This window comes from Myotis daubentonii, chromosome 1 (assembly GCF_963259705.1).
Source record: "Myotis daubentonii chromosome 1, mMyoDau2.1, whole genome shotgun sequence".
NCBI lineage: Eukaryota > Metazoa > Chordata > Mammalia > Chiroptera > Vespertilionidae > Myotis > Myotis daubentonii.
The window spans coordinates 79,431,769-79,458,020 of record NC_081840.1 but is presented as its reverse complement, the minus strand read 5'-3'; the positions used below and the strand labels follow the sequence as shown (position 1 = coordinate 79,458,020).

At 45.0% G+C, this 26,252-nt stretch overlaps 1 protein-coding gene and 1 pseudogene across 1 annotated transcript in view; both read left to right on the top strand.

Moving 5' to 3' along the window:
• LOC132241153 (granzyme B(G,H)-like) overlaps positions 1-26,252 on the top strand; it is a 99,332-nt gene that overhangs the window by 49,824 nt on the left and 23,256 nt on the right. The window lies entirely within an intron of this gene.
• LOC132225796 (granzyme H-like) lies at positions 16,710-19,542 on the top strand (annotated as a pseudogene).

Below are 26,252 nucleotides of genomic sequence, written 5' to 3'. Positions count from 1 at the left end.
GAAATGGCACCAAATCTGAGCTACATAAGCTCCCGGAAAAAGAGTTCCCTCTCTCGCCCTCTAGCGCTCCTGGCTCTCTTGGGTAGAGGGCCTGCTCCCCTGCATTGGCCCACATGGCCCACACTCAGGGAACTAATGGATTACAACCAGCCTGATGCTCTGCAGGACTTACTCCACCGTGGAATGGAAACTCCGGGCACTGGCTTTGCTTCTGGCTCTGCTGAATCCCCAGCTGCACCTTTTCCAGGTCCAGTTTAAAGGACATGGGACTTTTGTACCTGAGGGACATAACTCCATGCAAATAAAATTCAATCATTCTCCTGTACAAGTCTTAGAAAATTCATTTTCTAAAGCTATCATAAGAACCCTACCCCCAGGGCCGTGTGGAAAAGGTATTCCCCACTTCCACTAGTGGACACCCCACTTCCACTAATAACAATTGCACAGAATCAAATGGTAGGAAAACCTATAAAATGTATCTGGTAGCAGGGGTCCTCAAACTATGGCCCGTGGGCCACATGCGGCCCACCGAAAACATTTATCTGGCCCGCCGGGTGTTTTTGCCGCCACCGCCTGTCCTGCTTAGCAGCAGACTCTTCCCGGGCCCGCAGTGAGCATGTGTGGAATGTCTGAGGGACAGTGAACTGGCCCCCTGTTTAAAAAGTTTGAGGACCTCTGTGCTAGAGGGTAAAGTCTGACCTTCGGACAGGTCACAGCATGGTCCCTCTCATTATCAAAAGCTCCTGCCTGTGCACAATCAAACTCAAATCAGGGAGGGTCATGTGGTCAGGAAAGTCCAGAAACACCTCTTCTCTTTAGGCCATCATGGGTGCTGTTCCATTCATAGTTTCTAATATGACCTAGACTTTTCAACAGTAGGAAATCCTTGCCACACATAGAGAATGTGATGTTTTTGCTAAGATCTCCCTGTGGTGGGTTCACCTCACCAGACACTCCCAGCAGCAATCCCTCCACATCTTGCCACTAATATGGGTACTTATCTGGGAGCAGAGCATAAGCTCCAGGTCTGGCCTAACACCCTCCTGACACTAATATACACAACACTCTCTTCTGACATGGGACAAATGCTCTGGGCTCACGTAACCTTCAATGGCCTGGTTTTGCCATCAAGTTGCACACTATTCATGCAGCAACACAATGTCTCAATGATTTTGAGCACATTTACCTGGAAAGAGCAGTCTTGTCACACAGCTACTGATTTGCAACTGAAAAAAAAGACAAAAATCTCAGCATAAGAAAAAGATGGCAACCAATAAGAAGGTAGGAGGAAGAGAGTGTGAGAGAGTGAGGGAGCAATAAAGGAGTGTGTGGATGAATGTGGTATGTGTGTGAGAGAGAGAGAGTTCCAGCAGCTGGTCCATCCTTGCTGCTTGACACAGTCACTGCAGGAAAGAAACATCTGCACAGCATATGTTTCAAGGGACCTGGCATATATAGCATACTGTTCTTAATATGTTTGCTCCCCTTAGCACTGTGTTTTAACCAAGGTCACCTCTCCGAGAAAGGTTGTCTCCCCAGGTAGGGATTTTTCCCTGAAGTTAGGGAGGGGATAAAACCCCTTAACTAAGTGCCAGGCAGGTAGTTAATCACTTTAACTATAAACAATCATGCTTAAGCTACATAATCTTTACTCCCTGGAATGGAGATAAGAAACCCCCTAACCTTTGCAATAGAAATTGACAGGATTAAAATCAACTGGTATAAATACAGATGTAACAAGACAATATGGGAGCATGAGTTTGTGTGTGGGGGGGGGGGAGGTTGGGGGTTAATGGGGGGGATGAGGACACATTTGTAATACCTTAACTAATAATAAAAACAAAACAAAACAAACAAAAAAAACAACAAGACAATAAACACCAGAACTTGGCTAGAGATCCTGGCTAGGCTGCTGATCAGCTGAAGGCTGTCTCCATGTCATTCCTTCTTCGCCGACTCTGTCCACCCCTTTGGGAACCCCTGGACCTGCTGGGGTTGGACCCCAGCATTTGGCACCCGAACAGGCAGCAATAATACAGGTAATAAAAGAAATATGTACTGCTACTCTTGTGGCTTATCTTGGCACTTTCGCAGAGAATGCCCAAATAAAAATAATAATACTCAAGCCAGATGGCAAGCTCGTCGACAGCCTGGAAATACATCAGGGACCCATACTAATCCTCCAAAAACTGTTTGTCCCCGACATCGGAAAGGATTCCATTGGGCAAAGGAATGTAGATCAAAAGAATCCAGTTCAAGGCCAAAACATGAAGAAATAATGGAGAGTATTTTATTTAAGTGTTCAGACTTCGTTGTGGTACAGTTTAAAGATATGGACTCCAGTTATGCAAGAAGAGATGCTTTTACTGACTCAGCTATCAGTGCTAAAGTGAACGGTGAACACAAAGAGAAAGACCTGGAGCCCTGGGATGCAGGGGAACTCACTACCAGTGAGGAGCTAGAGGCTTTGGAAAATGACGTCTCTAATGGATGGGATCCCAATGATATGTTTCGATATAATGAAGAACATCATGGTGTAGTGTCTACATATGATAGCAGTTTATCTTCATATACGGTGCCCTTGGAAAGGGATAATTCAGAAGAATTTTTAAAACGAGAAGCAAGAGCAAACCAATTAGCAGAAGAAATTGAATCAAGTGCCCAGTACAAAGCCCGGGTAGCCCTGGAAAATGATGATAGGAGTGAAGAAGAAAAATACACAGCAGTTCAGAGAAATTCCAGTAAATGTGAGACTCACAGCATAAACACTAGGGAAAAATAAATATATTCCTCCTGGACAAAGAAATAGAGAAGTCATGTCCTGGGGAAGTGGGCGACAGAATTCACTGCATATGGGCCAGCCTGGATTGGGCTCCATGACATCAAGATCCACTTCTCACACATCTAATTTCAACCCAAATTCTGGTTCAGACTAAAGAGTAGTTAATGGAGGTGTTCCCTGGCCATCGCCTTGCCCATCACCTTCCTCTCGCCCACCTTCTCGCTACCAGTCAGGTCCCAACTCTCTTCCACCTCAGGCAGCCACCCCTACACGGCCGCCCTCCAGGCCCCTCCTCGTAGCCATCCAGACCCCCGTCTCACCCCTCTGCTCATGGTTCTCCATTTCTTTTATTACCTGTATTATAAACCTAAAGCCCTCGTCAAATGGAGAGACTTGCTTATAGGAGCCTGGAAGGGACCTGATGCACTTTTAACCTGGGGGAGAGAATATGCTTGTATATTTCCACAGGACGCAGACTCACCTGTGTGGATTCCAGACCATCTAGTCCGACCTTATGTCTCACCGCCCTCCATCTCTGCCTCACCCTAGCACACATGACCAGTGCCCAACTGGAGCAGATGTGCAGCCCTGAGTTGGAACAACCTGTCCATTGGGAGGATCACATGTGCCTCTTTTTTGTCTGTCTATATGAGACCCTGATTCTCCACATGAGAGGCAGAACTGAGCACCACTGACTTAACTCTGTTTCTTTCTGTTTTTCATTTTTATTATTATTTTTTTAATTTAATTGTTTAAAGTATTACAGATAGTGGTACATATGTCTCCTTTTTTTGCCCCCATTGACTTTCCCCCGACCTCCCCTTCTCCCCAGCACATGCCCTCACCCCACCCCCGACCCCCGCTCCCAGTGTCTTGTGTCCATTGGTTATGCTTATATGCATGCACACAAGTCCTCAGTTAATCTCTTACCTCCCATCCCTGCTTGACTCTGTTTCTTATCACGCGTGTCTGAGATCCCTGATTCCCAGTGCATGCATACTAAGAGCCAGTGACTCCAAATCTCGGTGCATGCATACACAGGGACCCTGATTCTTGGCGTGAGGCCTCACCAAGCAACAGAGACTCTGATACTCAATTCTCAGCATGGGCACAGGGGTCTCTAACTCCTGGCATGCACTGGGAGACACACCAACAGGGTCTCTTTTTCAGCATGGCGCAGGCAAGGTCCCTGATTCTAGGTGCGTGCACGAGGCCATATGAGTGCCAGTGACTCTGATCCTGGGCGAGCGTGGTTCCCACCAACCCACAGTAGCCACATGTCTTGGTGTTGGATCTCTTCAGTGACACACGGGTGACACAAAATTCCCACTGCACATGGCCCAGGCCCCTGCAACTCAGTGTTTGAACTTTCTGGTGATAGTTAGAATGGGGAGACAACAAAACAGTCCCCAGGGTAAAGAAAAATAGGAATCGCCAAGAAAGAAAATAAGTGAAACAGAGGCATGCAGCATGACAGAAAAAAAATTCACAGTAATGGTTGTGCTGTTCATACAATGGATGGATGAAAAAGTCAACAACCTATGCAAAAATCAGGAAGAAATCAAAAGTGATATAGCTACAATCAAAAACACCATGGAAGGTTTCAACAGTAGACTAGAAGAACCAGAGGACCAAATTAGTGAGTTAGAAGATAAGGTGAAGAAACAAGCCCAATCTGAACAGCAACCGGAGAAAACAACTAAAAAGCAGGAGTAGAGCCTAAGGGAGATTTGGCACAACACAACATATACGATTTGTAGGGCTGCCAGAAGGATAAAAAGAGCAGCAAGGATTAGAAAATCTATTTGAAGAAATAATGACAGAAAAATTCCCTAATATGGAGAAGAAAAAAGTTACACAAGTACAGAGAGTCCTAAGCAAGATGAATCCCAAAAGACCCACACCAAGACACGTCATAATTACAATGGCAAATCTTCACGACAAAGAGAACCTTAAAGGCTGCAAGAGAAAGACAGAGAGTTACCTACAAAGGATCCCCCATCAGATTATCAAATGATTTCTCAACAGAAACACATCAAGCTAGAAGATAATGGGAGGAAGTAATGCAAAGTGATGCAAAGCAAAGAACTGAATCCAAGAATACTCTATCCAGCAAGACTATCAATCAAAATTGAAGGCGAAATCAGGAGAATTTCTGACAAAAAAAAAACGGCTAAGGGAGTTTATCACTACCAAGCCAGTGATGCAAGAAATGCTAAAGGGAATGCTGTAAAAAGAAGAAATAGAAAGGGAGGAAAGAACACAGGCATAAAGTACATAAATGGCTACAAACAAGTACCTATCAATGATAACATTAAATGTAAATGGATTACATGCTCACAACAAAAGAAATTGAGTGACTGAATGGATAAGAAAACATGACCTATATATGCTGTCTATAGGAGACCCACCTCAGAACAAGGGACTCACACAGACTGAAAGTGACAGGACGGAAAAGTATCAATCAGGCAAACGGAAATGGAAAAAAAGCTGGGGTAGCAATACTTATATCTGACAAAATAGACCTCAAAGTGAGGACCATAAAAGTCATGAGAAAGGCAACTTCATAATTCTAAAGGTATTGATACAAAAGGATGTAACTCTGGTAAACATTTATGCACCTAATACAGGAGCACCCAAATGCATTAAAAAAAACTTCTGGAAGGTATCAGGGGAGAGATTGACAGCAACACAATCATAGTAGGAGACTTTAATACCCCATCAACATCACTGGATAAATCATCTAGACAAAAAAAATTAGCAAAGAAACATCAATCCTAAACAACTCACTAGATCAGATGGACTTAATCAACATCTTTAGAACATTCCACCCCAAAACTACAGAATATGCATTCTTCTCAAGTGCATATGGGACATTTTCAAAGAGACACAGGAAAAGTCTCTCCAAATTCAAGAGGATTGAAATCATACCAAGCATCTTCTCAGATCACAATGGCATAAAATTAGAAATCAAGTACAGTAACAACAATCAAAAAAATTCAAACACTTGGAGGCTGAATAGCATACTATTATACAATGAGTGGTTTCCCAAAGACAACAAATAATAAATAAAAAAAAATCCTGTAAATAAATGACAATGAAAACACAACAATCCAAAATCTTTGGGTCAGAGTGTATACAATCCTGAGAGGGAATTTCATAGCATTACAGGCCTAACTCAAAAAAAAAATGATAATAAACCATCTAACTCTGCAACTTGAAGAATTAGAAAGAGAGCAACAAGAAAATCCCAGTATGAGCAGAAGGAAAGAAATAATAAAGATCAGAGCAGAAATAAACGAAACAGAAAAAAAAAAAAACAATAAAAAAGATCTCAAAAACCAAGAACTGGTTCTTTGAAAACATAAAAAAGATTGAAGAACCTCTATCCAGGCTCACCAAGAAGCAAAGAGAGAGGACCCAAATAAACAAAATCAAAAATGAAAGAGGTGAAGTAAAAACCCATCCAACAGAAATACAAAGGATTATGAAAAAAATACTATGAACAACTCTATTCCAACAAAACAGACAACTAAGACAAAATAGACATATTTTTAGAAAAATACAAGCTCCCAAAACTCAGTCAGGAAGAATCAAAAAACCTGAATAAGTCAATAACCACCGAAGAAATTGAAGCAGTGATCAAAAATCTTCCAGCAAACAAAGGCCCTGGTCTAGACAGCTTTTCAGGGCAGTTATACCAAGCATTCAAATAATAACTAAAACCTATCCTCCTTAGACTATTCTAAAAAATTCAAGAGGAAGGCACACTTCCAAGCTCTCTCTGTGAAGCCAGAATTACCCTAATCCCAAAACCAGATAAAGACACCACAAAAAAAGAGAACTACAGGCCAATATCCTCGATAAATGTAGATGCTAAAATCCTCAACAAAATCCTAGCAGATTGGATCTAGCATTACATTATAAAGATCATACACCATGACTAAATGGGATTTATTCTGGTGAGACAAGGATTGTACAATATCTGCAAATCAATAAATTTGATACATCACATAAACAAATTGAGAGACAAAAATCACATAATCATATCAATGGATGGAGAAAAAACATTTTACAAAATCTAACACCCTTTCTTAATAAAAACTCTCAGCAAAATTGGAATAAAGGGATCATACCTCAACATAATAAAAGCCTTACTTGACACACCTACAGCAAACAAAATACTCAATGGGCAAAAAATAAACTCATTTCCCCGAAAACAGGAAAAAGACAGAGATGCGCACTTTCACCACTTCTGTTCAACATAGTACTGGAAGTGCTAGCCATAGCGATTAGACAAGAAGAAGAAATAAAAGGCATCCAAACAGAAAAGAAGAAGTAAAACTGTCCTTATTCACAGATGACATGATACTGTACATAGAAAACCCCAAATACTCCATCAAAAAATGACTAGATCTAATAAATTAATTCAGCAATGTAGCAGGATACAAAATTAACACCCAGAAATCTATGTCCTTTTTATACACCAATAATGAATTCACGGAAAGAGAAATGAAAAGAAAAAAAAACAGTCCCATTTACCATTGCACCAAAAAAAATTAAGATACCTAGGAATAAGCTTAACTAAGGAGATAAAAGACCTGTACTCAGAAAACTACAGGACATTGAAAAAAGTGATAGAGGAAGACATAAAAAAATGGAAGAACATACCATGTTCATGGATTGGTAGAATCAACATCATTAAAATGTCCATACTACCCAAAGCAATTCGTAGATTCAATACAATCCCCATTAAAATACCAACGGCATATTTCAAATATCTAAAACAACCTCCCCAAAATTTCATCTGGAATTTAAAAAGACCCCAAATAGCCACAGCAATCCTGAGAAAGAAGAACAACATTGGAGGGATCACAATACCAGATATCGAGCTATATTACCAAGCCACAGTTCCCAAAACTTCCTGGTACTGGCACAAGAACAGTCATATAGACCAATGGAACAGAACACAGAATACAGAAATCGACCTAAGCATTATGCTCAATTATTACTTGACAAAGGAGGCAAGAGCATACAATGGAGTCAAGACAATCTCTTTAATAAATGGTGTTGCAAAATTTGGACAGATACATGCAAAAAACAATGAAACTAGATCACCAACTTAAACCATACAGAAAAACAAACTCAAAATGGATAAAAAAAAAACTTAAATGTAAGCTGGGAAACAATAAAAATCCTACAAGACTCCATATGCAGCAAAATATCAGACATATGTCATAGCAATACCTTTACTGACAGAGCTCCTAGGGCAATGGAGACTAAGGAGAAAATAAACAAATGGGAATACATCAAAATAAAAAGCTTCTGCACAGCAAAAGAAATCATCAACAAAACAACAAAAATGCCCACTGCATGGGAGAACATATTTGCCAATGCTATTTCAGATAAGGGTTTAATCTCCAAAATTTACAGAGAACTCATACAACTTAATAAAAGGAAAGATTGGGGGAGAAACCAAGATGGCGGCATAGGTAAATGCCAGAGATTGCTGCCTCGAACAACCAATCAAAAATACATCTAAAAGACGGAATGGACATCATCCAGAACCACAAGAAGGCTGGCTGAGTGGAAATTCTACAACTAGGATGAAAGAGAATATCATACCCAGAGTCAGAGGAGGTGCAGTGCTGAAGTGAAATACTCAGGTGCGGAGTACACGCAGAGCAGGCTGGCGGCGCAGGGCACGGTTGTTGTTTTCAATCGGGAGGGAGTTTCAGACTCTGAGCTCCAGATCCGGGCGAGTCTCTAGGGACCCAGACTCAAACGGGAGAAGAGGGACTGTCTGGTTTCGGTCGGAACTCGAAGGCAGCTTTCTCTCCGAGGTTTGCAGCGGTTGCTGGGACTCTGAGAGGCAGAGCCCCTAGGGACGGAACTGAGAGCAGCCATAACTGCTCGCTCTGGCCCGCCCTGTAGATCCCCAGGGACCCGCCCTGCCCAAGCCCTGCGCAGAGCCATTTGCCGGATAGCCTCAGGCAAACGCTAGATTAGCACCACCCTAGAGATCCAGGACAGAAGCTCTCCCACTGCAGACACAGCTGACTCTCATAGCCAGTTAGCCTGGAGGTCAAATCACCCCCAGTAGTAACTACAACAATCAAGGCTTAACTACAACAAGACTGCACACAAAGACCACTAGGGGGTGCACCAAGAAAAGATAAAAAAATGTGGAGACAAAGAAACAGGACGCAAATGTCAGAAATGGAAGATATAGAGCTCAAAACCACACTTTTAAGGTCTCTCAAGAACTGTCTAGAAGCTGCCGATAAACTTAGTAAGGCCCTCGAAAAGACTGGTGAGACTGCCGATAAATGTAGTGAGATCCTCAAGAAATCTAATGAGACCCTCGATGTTGTGATAAAGAACCAACTAGAAATTAAGAATACACTGACTGAAATAAAGAATATTATACAGACACCCAACAACAGACCAGAGGAGCGCAAGAATCAAGTCAAAGATTCCAAATGCGAAGAAGCAAAAAACACCCAACTGGAAAAGCAAAATGAAAAAAGAATCCGAAAATACGAAGATAGTGTAAGGAGCCTCTGGGACAGCTTCAAGCGTACCAACATCAGAATTATAGGGGTGCCAGAAGAAGAGAGAGAGAGCAAGATATTAAAAACCTATTTGAAGAAATAATGACAGAAAACTTCCCCCACCTGGTGAAAGAAATAGACTTACAGGTCCAGGAAGCACATAGAACCCCAAACAAAAGGAATCCAAAGAGGACCACACCAAGACACATCATAATTTAAATGCCAAGAGCAAAAGACAAAGAGAGAATCTTAAAAGCAGCAAGAGAAAGAAACTCAGTTACCTACAAGGGAATACCCATAAGACTGTCAGCTGATTTCTCAACAGAAACTTTGCAGGCCAGAAGGGAATGGCAAGAAATATTTAAAGTGATGAATACCAAGAACCTACAACCAAGATTACTTTATCTGGCAAAGCTATCATTCAGATCTGAAGGTCAGATAAAGAGCTTCACAGATAAGGAAAAGCTAAAGGAGTTCATCACCACCAAACCAGTATTATATGAAATGCTGAAAGGTATCCTTTAAGAAGAGGAAGAAGAAGAAAAAGGTAAAGATACAAATTATGAACAACAAACATGCATCTATCAACAAGTGAATCTAAGAATCAAGTGAACAAATAATCTGGTGATCATAAAAGAATAAGGGACATAGAAAGGGAATGGACTGACTATTCTTGGGGGGCGGGAAAGGGGTGTGGGTGATGCGGGAAGAGACTGGACAAAAATCGTGCACCTATGGATGAGGACAGTGGGTGGGGAGTGAGGGCGGAGGGTGGGGCGGGAACTGGGAGGAGGGGAGTTATGGGGGGGAAAAAGAGGAACAAATGTAATAATCTGAACAATAAAGATTTAATTAATAAAAAAATAAATTAAAAAATAAAAGGAAAGATAAACGATCCAATCAAAAAATGGGCAAAGGACCTAAGTAGACACTTTTCAAAAGAGGACATACAGAAAGCTGAGAGACATATGAAAACATTTTCAAAGTCATTAATTATCCAAGAGATACAAATCAAAACAACAATGAGGTACCATCTCACACCTGTCAGAATGGCTATCATCAACAAATCAACAAACAAGTGCTGGAGAGGATGAGGAGAAAAAGGAACCCTCCTGCACTGCTGGTGGGAATGCAGACTGGTGCAGCCATTGTGGAAGACAGTATGGCATTTCCTCGAAAAGTTAAAAATGTAACTCAAATTTGATGCAGTAATCCCACTTGTAGGACTATATTACAAGAAACCAGAAACACCAATCAGAAAGGATATATGCACCCCTATGTTCATAACAGCACAATTTACAATAACTAAGATTTGGAAACAACCTAAGTGCCCATCAGCAGATGACTTGATTAAAAAACTATGGTACATCTACACAATGGAATACTACGCTGCTATAAAAAAGAAGGAACTCTTACCATTTGCAACAGCATGGATGGTACTGGAAAGCACTATGCTAATCAAAATAAGATAAATATCACATGATCTCACTCATATGTGGGATATAATGATCAACATAATTTGATAACCAAAAATGGAACCAGAGACAAATGACAGGGGAGGGGTGAAAGGGGGGATTAGAGAGCAACCAAAGGACTTGTATGCATCCACATTAGCATAATCAATGGACACAGACAGTGAAGCAGTAGGGGCTTTCCTGGGGTGGGACTGGTTGCAGGGGTGATGCTCAATTGGGGGGAAAAGAGACATATGTAAAAATCCTATATAATAAAAGGGTAATATGCAAATTGACCCTAACAGCAGAACAACTGGGAATGACTGGTCACTACGACACACACTGACCACCAGGGGACAGATGCTCAATGCAAGAGCTGACCCTAGTGGTCAGTGAGCTTCAACAGGTGGAGCTCTGCTCAGCCACAAGCCAGGCTGACAGTTGCGAGCACAGCAGTGGTGGTGAGAGCCTCTCCTGCCTCTTCAGCAGCACTAAGGATGTCCGAATGCAGCTTAGGCCTGCTCCCCGCTGGCAAGTGGACATCCTCCGAGGGCTCTTGGGCTGCCAGAGGGATGTCTGACTGCCAGCTTAGGCCCGATCCCCCAGGGAGTGGGCCTAAGCCAGCAGGAGGACATCCCCTGAGGGGTCCCAGACTGCGAGAGGGCACAGGTTGGGCTGAGGGACCCCCCACATGCACAAATTATTGTGCACCGGGCCTCTAGTTATACAATAAAAAGTATAAGATGTGACTAAATAGAAATGATCGTGAGAGGATACATAGAAATGCATGATTACACTGTTCCTATATGAAGTGGTATAACATGAATTCATAGTAGATGGTGGTATGTGAAGGAGGCATATTGTAATCCTAGAGTAACCACAAAAGTAATACACAGAGATATAATTAGAAGCCAATAAAAAAGACAAAATGAGATAAAACCAAAGAAGTCATGATGAGAAGGACAAAGAAACAAAGAATAAATCACACTAATAGATATCAAATAGCAATGTGATATTCTTCAACCCAATCCTAGCAGTGATTACATTAAGTGTAAGCAGATTAAACACTCCAATAAACAGGTAGATATTGTTGGTCTGTATTAAAAAAATGTAAGACCCAATTTGGGAAGGAGGAAAGTAAAACTATTTAAAGAAAAGGATGTCCTGCAACACCCATAAAATCTGTTTTAAAAAGCAGCCAGCCCTGACCGGTTTGGCTCAGTGGATAGAGCGTCGGCCTGCGGACTGGGTGGTCCCAGGTTCAATTCCAGTCAAGGGCATGTACCTTGGTTGTGGGCACATCCCTGGTGGGAGGTGTGTAGGAGGCAGCTGATCGATGTTTCTCTCTCATCGATGTTTCTAGCTCTCTATCTCTCTCACTTCCTCTCTGTGGAAAATCAATAAAATATATTTTTTAAAAAACACACACACAAAAAAAAAAACACGCAGCCATGCCCATGGAGTGTGCTGTTTAACTTTTGATTTTTTGGTCACCTATGAGATGAGATAACATGCCTCAGTAAAATTTCTATTTACTTTTTTCTTTTCATTAATGTGAGTGAAGTGGAGGAACTTCATTATTTTTAAAATACATTTTACTGAGATTTGTGCAGGTCTTTTTCCAGTCTTCTATCAGTTTTTGGTCTTTTTCTTCTGCATTTTCAGAGTTCTTTACATAGTAGATAGATTCATTTCTCCACTGAATTTATTTCCAAGTTTAATGTCTGTATTTTGAATTTGCTTGTGTTGATTTCTGACATAAAGACTTATAAAAATTATTTTTACATATCAAAATTTATTTATCAATATTTTAATGGGTTTTTTTTACTTAGAGCCATTGCTAGGAGGGCTTTACCCCTTCTAAATTAATAAAGAAATTCATCCATGTTTATACCTAGTGCATGTATGGTTTTATTTTATATGTTTAAAATTTTAAATATATTTTATATATTTAATTGCTGTTCATTCTGGTGGTTTATATGAAATATTACTCCAACTTAATACCTTTTAAAAATCATTTTGTCTACCTTAGTAAACCAAGCAAAGAAAAAAATTATTCTTTAGTTGTCCCCACATTATTTATTAGAAAGTCTATCTTTTTTCCCAATAATTTGAAATGCTACCTTATTATAAATTACACATCCTTATGTACTTGGGAACATTTCTGGATTTTCTATTCTGATTTCATGTGTTTATCTATTCATGAATCAGCATCACACTATTCTCAGGAAAGACGTTTTCTAGAATGTTTTCAACATCTGATAAAGCTTATTCTCTCCCTTACTGTTCTATTGTCAAAATTCTCAGAGCTATTCTTGCATGCTTACTTTCCATATATATTTTCAAAATTGTCTAGATATTGTGTAGCACTTGGAGAAAAAAAATGCTATTTTTATTGCAATCAAATTAAATGCATATATTAGCTTGGTACAAAGATTTCCAAAATACAGTTCTCTGGACAGTGCTGTAAGAATATATTTGGTTTCCTGGCACTCATTACCACTTCACAAGAGAGTAACTGTCCAAAGGCAGTGACCGTGGCTTGCAGGGATCCGTGGTTTCAACTCCTCTGACCAACTCTACATGCACCTAAGTTAGGGCGGCAGAGTGTGCGCTGCTTTGACTGCCACCATGTATCACCCATCCCACACCACAGTCTCCATTACATGATTGCAATGCTCTTTCCTTTTTAAATCTGGATCAGGACTTTTGATTGCCTAGGAAGTGGAATAAGGTGGGATGGATACCATATGACTTCGAAGCTGAAGAAAAAAAAAGAATGTGTCTGCCAGGGTCGTTTTGGAAGAGAGGCTTACTCTGCAGAAGCCACCATCATGCTGCAAAGAAGACTGAACAATCCCATGCAGAGACTATACGACAGACCCTCACAGAGGGGAATGGACATGCCCACAGACATCTGGCACCAACCACTGGGCAGGTGGGATTCAGCCACAAGCTGATCCCAGACTCCAGGCTTCAAACCACCCCTGCCATCAAGGGGAGGGGAGAGAAAATATCCACACTAAACCCAGTCCAAATGCAGATTCCTGAGAAAAATAAATGTTTTTGTTAGTTTTGCTAAGCCATCAGGTCTTCTGTCACTAGAACAAGCCTTCTTTGGCATCACTGCCACACCCTTCTGTCCATTCGTCCACCTACACTGCTCACATTTTTAAAAAATGTTCTTTATATTTCAAAGTATTACAGATGCCCCCTAATTTTCCTCCATTGACTCCCTCCACCCTGCTCTGGCCCCCACTGCAGGCCTTCAACTCACCATTGTGTGTGTCCATGGGTGATGCATATATGCATATACTAGTGGAGTAGTGCATGAAGTTCGTGCATGGGGGAGGGGGAAGGTTATCCCTCAGCCTGGCCTGTGCCTTCTCCAATCTGGGACCCCTTGGGGGACATCCCTGTCACAATCTGGAGCCACTGGCTTCTAACCGCTCACCTGCCTGCTTGCCTGATAGCCCCTAAACAATCTGCCTGTCGGCCTACTGGCCCCCAACTGCCCCCCCTGCTGGCCTGATCACCCCCAACTGACCTTCCCTCTGGCCTGATTGCCCCTAACCAACTCTGCCTTGGCCCCACTACCATGGCTTTGTCCAGAAGGATGTCCAGAAGGTCTACCAGAAGGTCTCCCAGTCTAATTAGCATATTACCCTTTTATTAGTATAGATAGTCTTGGTGAATCTCTTTCGGCCCCCTTCCCTACTTCTCTCGGAAATATGTTATTCTGTTGCATACTTCAATGTCTCTGGGTCTATTTTGTTTGTCAGTTTGTTTTGTTCATTAGATTCCACATATAAGTGAGATCATAAGGAGGAAATATACAAACGGGACTTCATGAAAATAAAAAGCTTCTGAACAGCAAAAGAAACCATCATCAAAATAACAAGAGAGTCCACTGCATCGGAAAACATATTTACATCTGATAAAGAGTTAACCTCCAAAATATATAGGGAACTCATACAACTTAACAAAAGGAAGACAGTCCAATTTAAAAATAGGCAAATAGACACATTTCCAATGTGGACATGCAAAAGGCCAAGAAATATATGAAAAAATTATCAGTCACTAATCATCTTAGAGATGCAAAACAAAACCACAGTGAGATATCACCTCATACCTGTCAGAATGGCTATCATTAACAAATCAATCAATGACAAGTGTTGGTGAGGTTCTGGAGAAATGGGAACCCTAGCACACTGCTGGTGGTGATGCAGACTGGTGCAGCCACTATGCAAAACAGTATGGAGTTTCCTCAAAAATTTTAAAAGGAACTCCCATTTGACCCAGTGACCCCACTTCTAGGAATATATTCGAAGAAACCTGAAACACTCATCAGAAAGAATATGTGCACCCCTATGTTCATAGCAGCACAATTTACAATAGCTAAGACTTGGAAACAGCCTAAGTGCTCATCAGCAGTTGAGTGGATAAAATAGCTATGGTACATTTGCACAATGGAATACTACATGGCACTAAAATGACAGAACTCTTAACATGTTTAACAGCATGGATGGAACTGGAGAGTATTATGCTGAGCAAAATAAGCCAGTCAGAGAAAGACAAGTATCACATGATCTCACTCATATATGGAATCTATGAACCAAATAAACTGATGATAAAAAATAGCCCCAAAGTCATAGAAGCATGAACAGACTTTTGAAACTCAGAGGGCAGCCAGGGGAAGGTGGGTGGGAAGAGAGCAACCAATGAACTTTTGTATGCATATATGCATAATCCGTGGACACAGATAACGGGGTGGTGAGGACCTAGATGGGGGAGAGGACAGGAGCAGGCTGGAAGAGGTTAATGGGGAGAAAGGAGAATCTATGTAATACTTTCAACAATAAAGATTTTATAAATTGCAAAAATAAAGCCATCAATTTCTGGGTGTTAATTTTGTATACTGCTACAATGCCAAACTTATTTATTAAATCAAAGGTTTTTTGATGAGTTATTAAGGTTTTCTATGTGCAAAATCATGACATCTGAAAATAATGAGAGTTTTACTTCCTCCTTTCCAATTTGGATGCCTTTATTTTTTTCCTCTTGTCTAATCACTGTTGCTAAGACTTCCAGAACTATTTGAATAAGAGTGGTGAAAGGCGCCATCCCTATCCTGTTCCTATTCTTACGGGGAAAGATTTTAGGTTTTGTCCATTGGGTATGATATTGACTGTAGATTTGTCATATATGGCCTTTTATGTTGAGTTATGATCCCTCTATTCCCACTTTTCTAAGAGTTCTTATGAAAAATGGATGTTGGATTTTGTCTAATGCTTTTTCTGCATCTATTAATATGATCATGTGATTTTTGTCATTCAGTTTGCTTCTGTGATGTATCATATTTATTGATTTGCAAGTATTGGAACAGCCTTGCATCCATGAAATTAATCCTACTTGGTCATAGTGCATGATCTTTTTAATATATTGCTGGATGCATTTGTGAATATTTTGTTGAGGATTTTAGCATCTATGTCCATCAAGTGTATTGACCTATAATTCACTTTCTTTGTAATGTCTTTATCTGGTTTTGGGTTTAGGATAATAGAGCCCTCACAATTTTTATCTGATCACTGACTATTTTGTCAAGAGAGTTCTGAGGACATGAGGGGTCCTTGCATGTGTTAAGACACTCAAGTTTCTGGGGCTCAGCACCTCCTACTGGCTGATGCACCATCATGAACCACCATATCAATAACCTGTGGTTCCTGTTTTCAGTTGGCATAATCACCACTGAGTCAAGAGCTGCCTGTGCTGACATGATTAAGCCCTTAGTGCACTGAGACCTAAGTTCTTGATCACACAGCTGTGTGACACACTCAGAGAGAGCCCTATATGATAACGGCCACATCATCAGAGAACCCTGGGCTCAGAAGACCAGGAGGAAGCACCAACAGCTCTGAGATGCAGCTACTTCAGCCCCCGATGGCCTTTCTTCTGGTTCCCAAGGCACAGGCAGGTGTGTGACTGACCCCCACCAGAAGCCCAATGCCATGCAACACTGGCAGCGCCCTGCTCACATGCTACATATGCTCAGACACATTCTGGCTCTGGTCAATCCCCAAGCGCTTTCTCAACTCTACATCCCACCTCCCTCAAAGACCAGCAAGTCTGAAACTGAGTGAAAGCAGCAGGATAGCAGGGCAGAGGGCTGCTCCTGAGGAGGGCCCGTGGGTGCTCTCCCCATCCCTTGCCATCTAGAAAGTGGGCTCTTTTGCAAAAGCACCTGGGAGAAGGTTGAACACTGGAAATGAGAAATAATTCCACAGGAAATGGCAGCTTGGCAAAGGGGACAGGCTTCCAAAATCAAAGCAAGGCCCACTAACGTTCTAACTCAATGTCTTAAAATCTATCCTCAATCTCCACCCTCTTCTCAAGCTTTGTAAAGAAGCTGAGGATCCAGTTGATCTCAGAGTTGGTGGCATCCTTGTCCCCGCAGGCTGGTTTGATCTCAAGTTCTCTCTGGTAATTTTTCAGTCCCAATGTTCTGAATAGTACAAACCAGCAATCGCTTCAGTGTGGTCAAAAGAAGGGAGAGGACCAAGGAGCATGGGGGAGGAAGGATTTTCCATGTTCTACAGGCACTAAACTGCTTGTTCCAGACACAAATCCCATTGCCCACATGCATGGCTGCAACATGAATGGAGGGATTAGGACTGCTCTTCTCTTTGTCAGACTGAGTATCTCAGTCTCAAGGGTCAGGAATGTTGGATAGTAAGCCAGGAATGTTGCCCAAGGAACCTGCAGGACGTCTTCTTGGTTATGGCTGATGACTGCAGACATCACTATCTGCCACCCAAGTCCTCCCCGCCTGCCCCTGTCCTTCCCAGTCTTCCCCTCTCCAGCCTCTGGCTCCATGGGCACAGCAGGCACAGTAGAATTTTTCTTGCAGTGAAAATCATCGGGGGTCATGAGGTCAAGCCTCACTCTCGTCCCTACATGGCATTTCTTCAGATCAGTATTCCTGGCAGAAAAAGATGTGGGGGTTTCCTTGTGCGTGAGGACTTTGTGCTGACAGCAGCTCACTGCTGGGGAAGGTGAGGAGTGCAGCCTGGGCCCCACCCTTCTGAAGGCACCTCACAGGGGACCCTCTTCTCAGGGGCTTCAGACCTAGGGGCACAGAGGAGCACTTCAGAGGACAGGTCAGCTTTGGAAAGACGGGGACAGGTCGATGTAAGTGGCCTGTTGAAGACTGGAGGGACTGATCAAAGGGGCTTAGGAAGGAGGTCAAAGTTGTGCCTTGGAGACCAGGGTACAAATATGAGATATTTATGGTTTTGCTTAGACACAGGCAAGCTCAGGGTGTGACTGAGCACCCAAGATCTGCTCCAGGAAATGACACCTAGCCTGAGCTGCCAACAGCACAGGGCACAGGCATGCTCCATTACCAGCCCCATCCCCTACAATTCCTCTCCACTACAATCCTGCACTGCCCACAGTTTTCCCTTTCCTTTCAAGCCCCTGGGCTGTATCTGCTGAGCCTCCACGTCCCTGGCTGTCTCTGTGCAGGTCCATCACAGTCATCCTGGGCGCCCACAACATCAAGAAGCGTGAACGGAGGTCATCCCTGTGAAAACAGCCATCCGCCACTCAAACTATCATCCCAAAGTCAATGACATCATGTTGCTGCAGGTAGGGCTCATTGCTCCACTGGCTCTTGCACACCTTAAGCCTGGGGTTTCTCATCTCCTGAGTCCTTCCTTCCCCGTGTGACCCCTTTCCTTGTCCCAGGGCTATGACTGTCCTGGAGTCCCTGGGCCCTTGCTCAATGAGAGCTCCTGCCCTCTGCCTTCAGCTGCAGAGGAAGGCCACCCTGACTGCGTCTGTGAGCCTCCTCAGGCTGCCCAGGAGGGGAGAGCAGGTGAAGCCAGGGATGGTGTGCAGAGTGGCCGGCTGGGGGCGACTCGACCTGAACACCAGCACAGCCACACTGCATGAGGTAGAGCTGGAAATCCAACAGGATGAGCAGTGCATCTCTTGCTACAGACGCGGTTACAACAGAGCCACAGAGATCTGTGTGGGGGACCCAGAAAGGAATCAGTCTACTTTTAAGGTGAGATCACCAGCATCATCCATGCCCAGCCCTAGGCACACCCAAGCTTGCAGGCAACCTGGCGCAGTGGAAACCAGCCATAGCCCTATGTCCAATCTCTGGTCCTGTCTCTCCGGTGAGCAGAGAGGCTGTCCCACAGCCACTGGTGGGCAAAGGCTTCCGAGAGGGGGAGAAAGACCATCAGAGTCAAATGGAAAACCCCAGACCTAGGGAGGAGACAAGGCCTGCCCTGACCCTGATCTCCCATGCAGCTCCTAACAGGGACCAAACACCCCAGGGCAGCAAGGAGGGCAGGCCAGGGGAAGGCCCAGCTCAATGTCTTCTCTCTCTGCCCACAGGGCGAATCTGGGGGCCCCCTCATGTGTGACCACATGGCCCAGGGCATTGTCTCTTTTGGGGGAAAAAATGGGAAAACTCCTCGTATTGAAATGAAGATTTCCAGCTTTCTGCCCTGGATAGAAAGAACAATGAGACGTTTTCAACTGCAGAGACCAGACTGAGGCACCCGGAACTGATCTATTCGTCTCCTCTGGGGCGCAGCCCAGAACTGCTCTGTGCAGAGGGGTTGACGGGAGGCTGCCAGTCTCCTAATAAACTTGCATCTCTAGAGTGGAAGTCACTGATTCCTCCTGTGTTCACCAAAACATGTGTTAGTTACCTGCTGTGTGTGCGGCAACCATCTGTTCATATCTCCTATCTGTTGGAGCTTCCCCTTCATGGACCGCACCTTCCATGTCTAGAATAAAATTCATGCTGCCTTGCTACCCACTCCTTCCCAATACTCCACCCAGGGCCAACTCCCCTGTGAGGCCTAATGACAGCTCCATCAGGAAAAGGGGAGACATCTGCCCCGCAAAGTGACCCTCTTCTAGGGGACCCTCTTAACTCATCCACATTGCCCTCCTACTTCAAGCCACACTTACACCCTACCCCACGCAGCCGCAATGCCAGTATGCAGCATAAAAGAATCTGGAAATTGGATGGAGGGTCCTATAAGAAGCTCTCGGGTAAGGGGAGACTTCTCCACCCAAAGATTAATTGGTGGGAAGATCATGGAAAGGTATAGCTCACCCCATGCAGCCCTCCACCCACCAATCAGAGCAGATTCAGAAGGTAATAAAAGGAAGCCTTTTATTACTCCCAGGTCCAGCTTGAGTGCCTGGCACAGCCCTGTCTTGAGCCCAGAGCCCAGTGCAGCCCATGGTGTCCTGACAGCCCACCCACCAGCAGCCAACATTGACCTTGAGGGTGCTCTTTCATCTCAGTCTCAACCAGCCTCTCTCCACCTGCCTGTGTGTGTGTGTGTGTGTGTGTGTGTGTGTGTGTGTGTGTGTGTGACTGTCTGTCTGTCTCTCTGTATCAAAAGGCAACCCAAATCTTTATTATATGACTAGGTTAAGAACAGGAATCTCATGTTAAAACATACAACTTCAGAAGGGCAGGCTAAAAAGAAGTACTTTACTAAACATCTGCCATTGATAGGTGTACTTCCACTTTGGGAAAATGTCTTTTGGGTATAAAAAGTAGTACATATTCATCACAGAAAAATAGTTAAATGTGGAACATGTAGATAAGAAAATGAAAATTACCAAGGCCTCCACCACGCACAAATCATCATCACTGATCCTTCGGCATGTTCTCCCACACTTCCTCTATGTTTCATTAGGTGCTGCTCCTTGCACAGAATTGGGGTTCGGCTGTTGAGAACTCATAATGCCTCCCTTTCCATTGATCTTCCTTTCGTGGTCACACTGGTGAGAGTGTTGGGATAATGTGTTTGCAAATGGATGTAACTGCTAGGCCAGGGACCTCAGAGACAGGGTTCTCTGGACACTGGAGCCAATGAACAAAAGTCTAGGACTTCTCTTCAAAATGGTGGGGTAAGAGAAGCCCCCTGTGTCATACAATATTAACATTTACAAAGGAGATTCTAAATATTCCAAAAATAAGAAATTGGAGTGGTGGTAAAAGAGGAAAGGGAGCTACCATTTGGGATATTTGGGTGTGTGCAGGCCACCAGGTCCTCAGGCGAGTCCACCCTCTACCTCACACCACCGAGCACACCCTTCCCCATAGCTCTTCCCTTCTCATACCCCAGCCACAGATTCTCACTGCAGCCGATGTCAGCTTCTCAAGGGCAGAAGCCACATCTCTCATATGGCTGGACCTGGCCTATTAAATGATCATTCATGATTTCATCTGAATGGAAAAGAGCCAGGAGCCCAGACAGGGAAACAGGCTTGGTGTAGTCGCTGAGGGACTCCTGAGGTTCCAGCCCCTGCTGGCTGCAGCCCAGGCCCTCATGTTCTTATTCCTTCTTCTTGCACCTTGTGGCTTAGCAGTGGGAGTGCAAATGTGGTGACAGTGCCATTTTCACCAAACCAAGCTTGAGAACTTCCACAAACACCTGGTGTGATGACACCCAGCAAAACTAGAGGGGCACAGTCAAGGAGGTGCGGGAAGTCACTGAGCCACACTCACTGCTCCCCTCAGGGGTTTGTGTCTAGACACAAGAAACACCAGCAGCTCCGACCTGGGCAGGCCTTTGAGGAAGATGCAGCCACTCCTGCTCTTGTTGGTCTTTCTTCTGCCTCCCTCCCTCCTCTAGGCTGGGACTGGTAAGTGACCATCCCCATTCCAGAAACCTGAGACACTCCCCCACCCCATCAACCCCCTGTCCTTCTGACCCTTCTGCCCTGCACAGGCAGGGACTTGTCCTCCATTTGCGCCCAGGAATTCTGAATGCCTGGTCCCATCCCACCCCAGGCTAACAAGTCTGATGCTGGACAGACACTCAACAAGGATGGCCAGGAGGAAGGTGTGCACTAAAAGCTTCAGCAGCTATTAGCCTCTCTCTTATCACCTAGAAAATGGGTTTTGTGGAGAAAAGCGTTTGACAAAAGATGTGAAGCTAGAAAAGACATTAATAAAACCCCTCACTCACCCTAACTGGTTTGGCTCTGTGGATAGAGCATCAGCCTGCAGACTGTAGGGTCCCGAGTTTCATTCTGGACAAGGGCACATGCCTGGGTAGGGCTCGATCCCCAGTGGGGGCTGTGCAGGAGGCAGCCAATCAATGATTGTCTCTCATCATTGATGTTTATATCTCTCTCTTCCTCTCCCTTCCTCTCTGATAATCAATAAAAATATATTTAAATAAATTAATTAATTAGTTAATTAAATAAATAAATAAAACCCCTCACTCCAACCCAGAAAAGGGCACCTCAGACAAACCAGCTACTGTCATGGAAGCTGGACCCTGCTTAAGAACCAGTTCAATTTCTCAGGAGGTGTAAGTTGGCTGCAGTCTCTCACCTTCCACTACAGTGAGCAGGTGTCACAAAAAAGTTCTCTGGCACAAGAACACACCACACCTGGTCTCCCCCTCATCTTGAAAGTGAATGCAGGCCATGCCCAGGAGAGGAGCCAGGTGTGACTGATCTGAGATGTGGCTGGATGACTGCACAGAAGCTCCCTGGCTGCCTTGGCTCCGCCCCAGCCTGTGCTGCCCATGTTCAGCCCCACCTGCCCTGCTTCCCAGGCCCTCGGCTGCTCCACTCTCTCTGGCTGTGCCCTCTCCCATGCCTGTGGCCTTGAATCCTATCAGACATCAGTCAAAAGCTAATTGGAGTCCATCATTCATGCAGCCAACAAACGTTTACTGAGAACCTAGGATGTATTAGGCACATGGAGTAGATTACTAAAAACAGCACCAACACAGGCTCAGGGTATCAGAAGACACACTGAGATCTGTTCCATCCGTTGGGGCTGCACTATCTGCAAAACAGGCCATGTCTCCTCCATACGTGTGTCTGAGGAGGACTTGGAGAGCAAGCACTGTGCCCCTGTTCTTAGAGGGGGATTCTGAGGCCTGAGGTTCAGAGAAGGTTACTGGGCCACCGCTGGACCTAAGAGACCCACCCTCCATTGTCTTTAGGGCACCTTGACCACCCACCTCAATAGCCTCCTACCTAAGCCTTTCCTCCTGACCACAGACACTGCCAGTCACCCACCTTCAAGCCTTAACCTTCAGAGGGGACATGAAGCCATGCTCCACTCCAGCTCCTACATGGCCTACATTCAAATTCAAGATGAGGAGACCAGTTGTGGTGTATCCTTGTGAGCGTGAACTTGGTCTGGACAGCTGTTCACTTCAGTGGAAGGTGAGAGGCTACAGCCAGGCTACAACTCCTGAGACCCCTACAGGGACCCTGTCTTTCATCCTGGGAGCTGCAGCCCAGGGCAGCTCCCCAGGATCCTGGTATCAAGCCCATGAGGCTTAATCAGAGGAGCCCTCTGAGATCATGACAGAGCAACAAGAGGCTGAGAAATAGGACAGGTAAGCTTTGGGCTCAGAGGGTCAGAGGTGACAGCAAGTGATGTAGTTGAGACGAGAGGGAGGGACCACACTGGGCAAATAAAGCTGCAGTGGATGATGAATGATGCATTAGAGTCAAAATGTAAGCACAAGCGATTTTGTGATATTTCTTGAGTGTACGAAGAGATCTCCCAGCTCCTTAACCTCAGTGTCATTAAAAAGCAGAGTCACTCAGCCCCCTGGTTCCTGTGGCCTCGATTTCCCCTACCCTGCCCCAGCTGTCACCTGCCCTTTACCACTCCTAGGCTGTATCTCCTGTGACTCTACCCCCACCCCCATCCCCCAGACCCCACTCTGCTCTCAGTGCACGTCAGGCAGTGTCACCTGGGGGCCCACACCATCAAGGAGCAGGGGAAGACCCAGCAGGTCATCCTGGTGAAAAGAGCCATTCACACCCAAACCATAATGCTAAGAGCTTCTCCAAAGACATCATGTTACTGCAGGTGAGGAAACCTCCTCTGCTCTTGCAGTTCTGGGTCCTCATTCTTCCTCCTCTCACTGTGATGTGTTTCTTTATTTCTTCCTTTCCCGGCTGTCTGACCTGTCCCAGTGGTTCAGGGGTGAAGGAAGACACTGCAGCTTCATCTCAGTGTCCAGGCCCAGAGGCCATGGACAGACCTTGACTCTCTTGCTTCTTCCCCATCAGCTGGGGAGAAACATCAAATTGTCTAAAGCTGTGAAGCCCCTACAACTGCCCAAAGGCCAGGATGGGTGAGGCCAGGACAGGAGGGCCCTGTGGCTGGCTGAGGGCCCATGGAGATGGCACTCTACCAACCACTCTGCAGGAGGTGGCCTTTCAGAAAAATTAGGAATGCAAACTCCACTTCCCCAGATACCACGGCAAGGTCACCAGATTGGGGAAGGACAGGAGAGGAAGACTGGCTTTGGAGTCAACTTTCAGCATTTACCTTCACAGGTCCCAGGAGATAGAACTTGGGAAGCTCTGGGGTATGGGAGTGGTCATCTCTTCATGCTTCGTCCTGAGAGTTTGGACAGTCTGGTCCACAAACCCAGTCTTTGGTGTTTTCCCCTGGGTGGATCAGGGCTGGAGGTGAGGAAGAATCAGTCATCTCACAGCAGTGTTATCCCCAGAGTGTCCCTGGGTATTGGAGAGAAAGGCTTAGCATGAGTCAAGCTGGAAGGGACAGTCAAAGCCAGGCTGGAGCTGGGGACCAAGGGAGGCAACAAGACCAGCCCTGACCCTGATCCTCCCACAGCCCCCAACACAGACCACCTGCCCCTGGGAAGCCGGGAGGCTAGGACCCCGAGGAGTCCAGCTCAGTCTTTCCTCTTTCGGCTCACAGGGAGATTCTGGGGCCCCCTCTTATGTAACAACAGGCCCAGGGAATTTTCTCCTGTGGAGAAAAGAAACCTCCAGGAGTCTTCATGAACGTCTCATACTTCCTCCCCTGGATACAGAGAACAATGAAGAGCCTCTAACAGCAGGCGTGAGGCTGACTTTCCTCTTGGCTTGTCCATTCGTCTGGAGGCAGAGGCAAGAATCCCATGGGGCGGGCAGTGTGGAGTACAGGGCCATAATAAACATATCTCTAGCCAATGCCACAGAAGTATTATTCAGTGAACCCCTTTCAATAGGTAACAACCTTGCTCCATGCGTCCTCTGCTGGCAATTCTCGGCTTGCTTCCTTCTTTCTCCCTGCAGCCTCCATCCTCCCTAAACCCCATACAGTATAGTTTCTCATCCATTTCGCAAGCACACCTCTTTGGTGCTTAACCCTCTGGGAGGTCTAATTTTAAGCTCCATTATTTAAAAAAAAAAAAAAAAAAACTCTCTCCTCAGAAATGGTCCTCTTTGGGCCTCAGAAACTTCTTATCTAAGCTAAATTCTATCACCAACGCCGCCCTCCCCCTCCCCCCAAAACAATTTTGCTGAAGGATGAGCAGGTCAGTGGAAGGGGAATAACTCTGGGGCCCTAGAGGCCAGAGGGCCATGCCATGGGCACTGTTTCCTGTTTCCAGGGCCACTCTCTCCAGTGTGGGCAGGATTCTCCCACAGTGTGGACTGTGCTCAGGAGACTCAGATGCTCCTATGATGACCCTCAGCCTACTCAGGTCCCATTTCCCTGCCCAGCCCTGGGACAGCACTGAGCTCATCCAGCTTCCTTCCTGCCTGGATGACCTTCCCACACCAGCCCCTGTTTTCTATCTGAGTGCCTGGACACCAGATTCTCCCCCCACCTCCACCCCCAAACCAGACCACCTTATTTTGAGCCAGCCTCTCTCTCATCTATCTAACACAGTTCCCAATATCTTGCATGAATTCTCCTCTACTGTTTCCTCACCAGACCTGAATTGCCAGAGCACCTGATGCCTATCAGAAGAGCCAGAATCTACTTCCCACCTGGGCAAGACCAGCTCAGTGCCTTCCAGCCCAGCATCCCCCAAGAACTCAGCCACTCAGCTACCTCAGCCCCTTTCAGCCTGGCCTGGCCGCAGGTCCTGCCTCCCCCTGCTGGCAACCTGGGTTATGGCACCTTTGTGAGCCTCACGGCTATCAAGTACCACTTTGCCATCCAACAATAGATCAAATGTCCTTCTATCTTTGTGGCAGGAACAAACAGGCTCTGTCCCTGCCATTGGGACACTTGCCATGATGAGGAATTTCCTCTAAATTGTCCTGGTTCCTCTCCTCCACCAGGCAGATGGGTTTAGCACAGATAGGTCTGTACTTGGAATCCACAAGAAATTTTGTGTTGAAAATAATTAAACTCTCAGTGTTTTCTCTTTATTGTACATACAATTTCACATGCCTGATCGTGTTTGATTCTAGAATGAGAGTGTGAAATGAACACCTAAGTGACCTGAGTTTTCCAATCCACTCAGTGGAGTCCATGTCGGGAGGTGAGGGAGGAGGCAGCCAGGGCAGCCTTATCTTTACTTACAGCACAGGTAGGGGCATTAGCCTCAGCCCGCAAACCCACAAAATGCCACATTTCAAGTGCAAGGCAGCTCACTGTGACCCAGATGACCCTGTATCAGAGTCCTGTATCCTCCA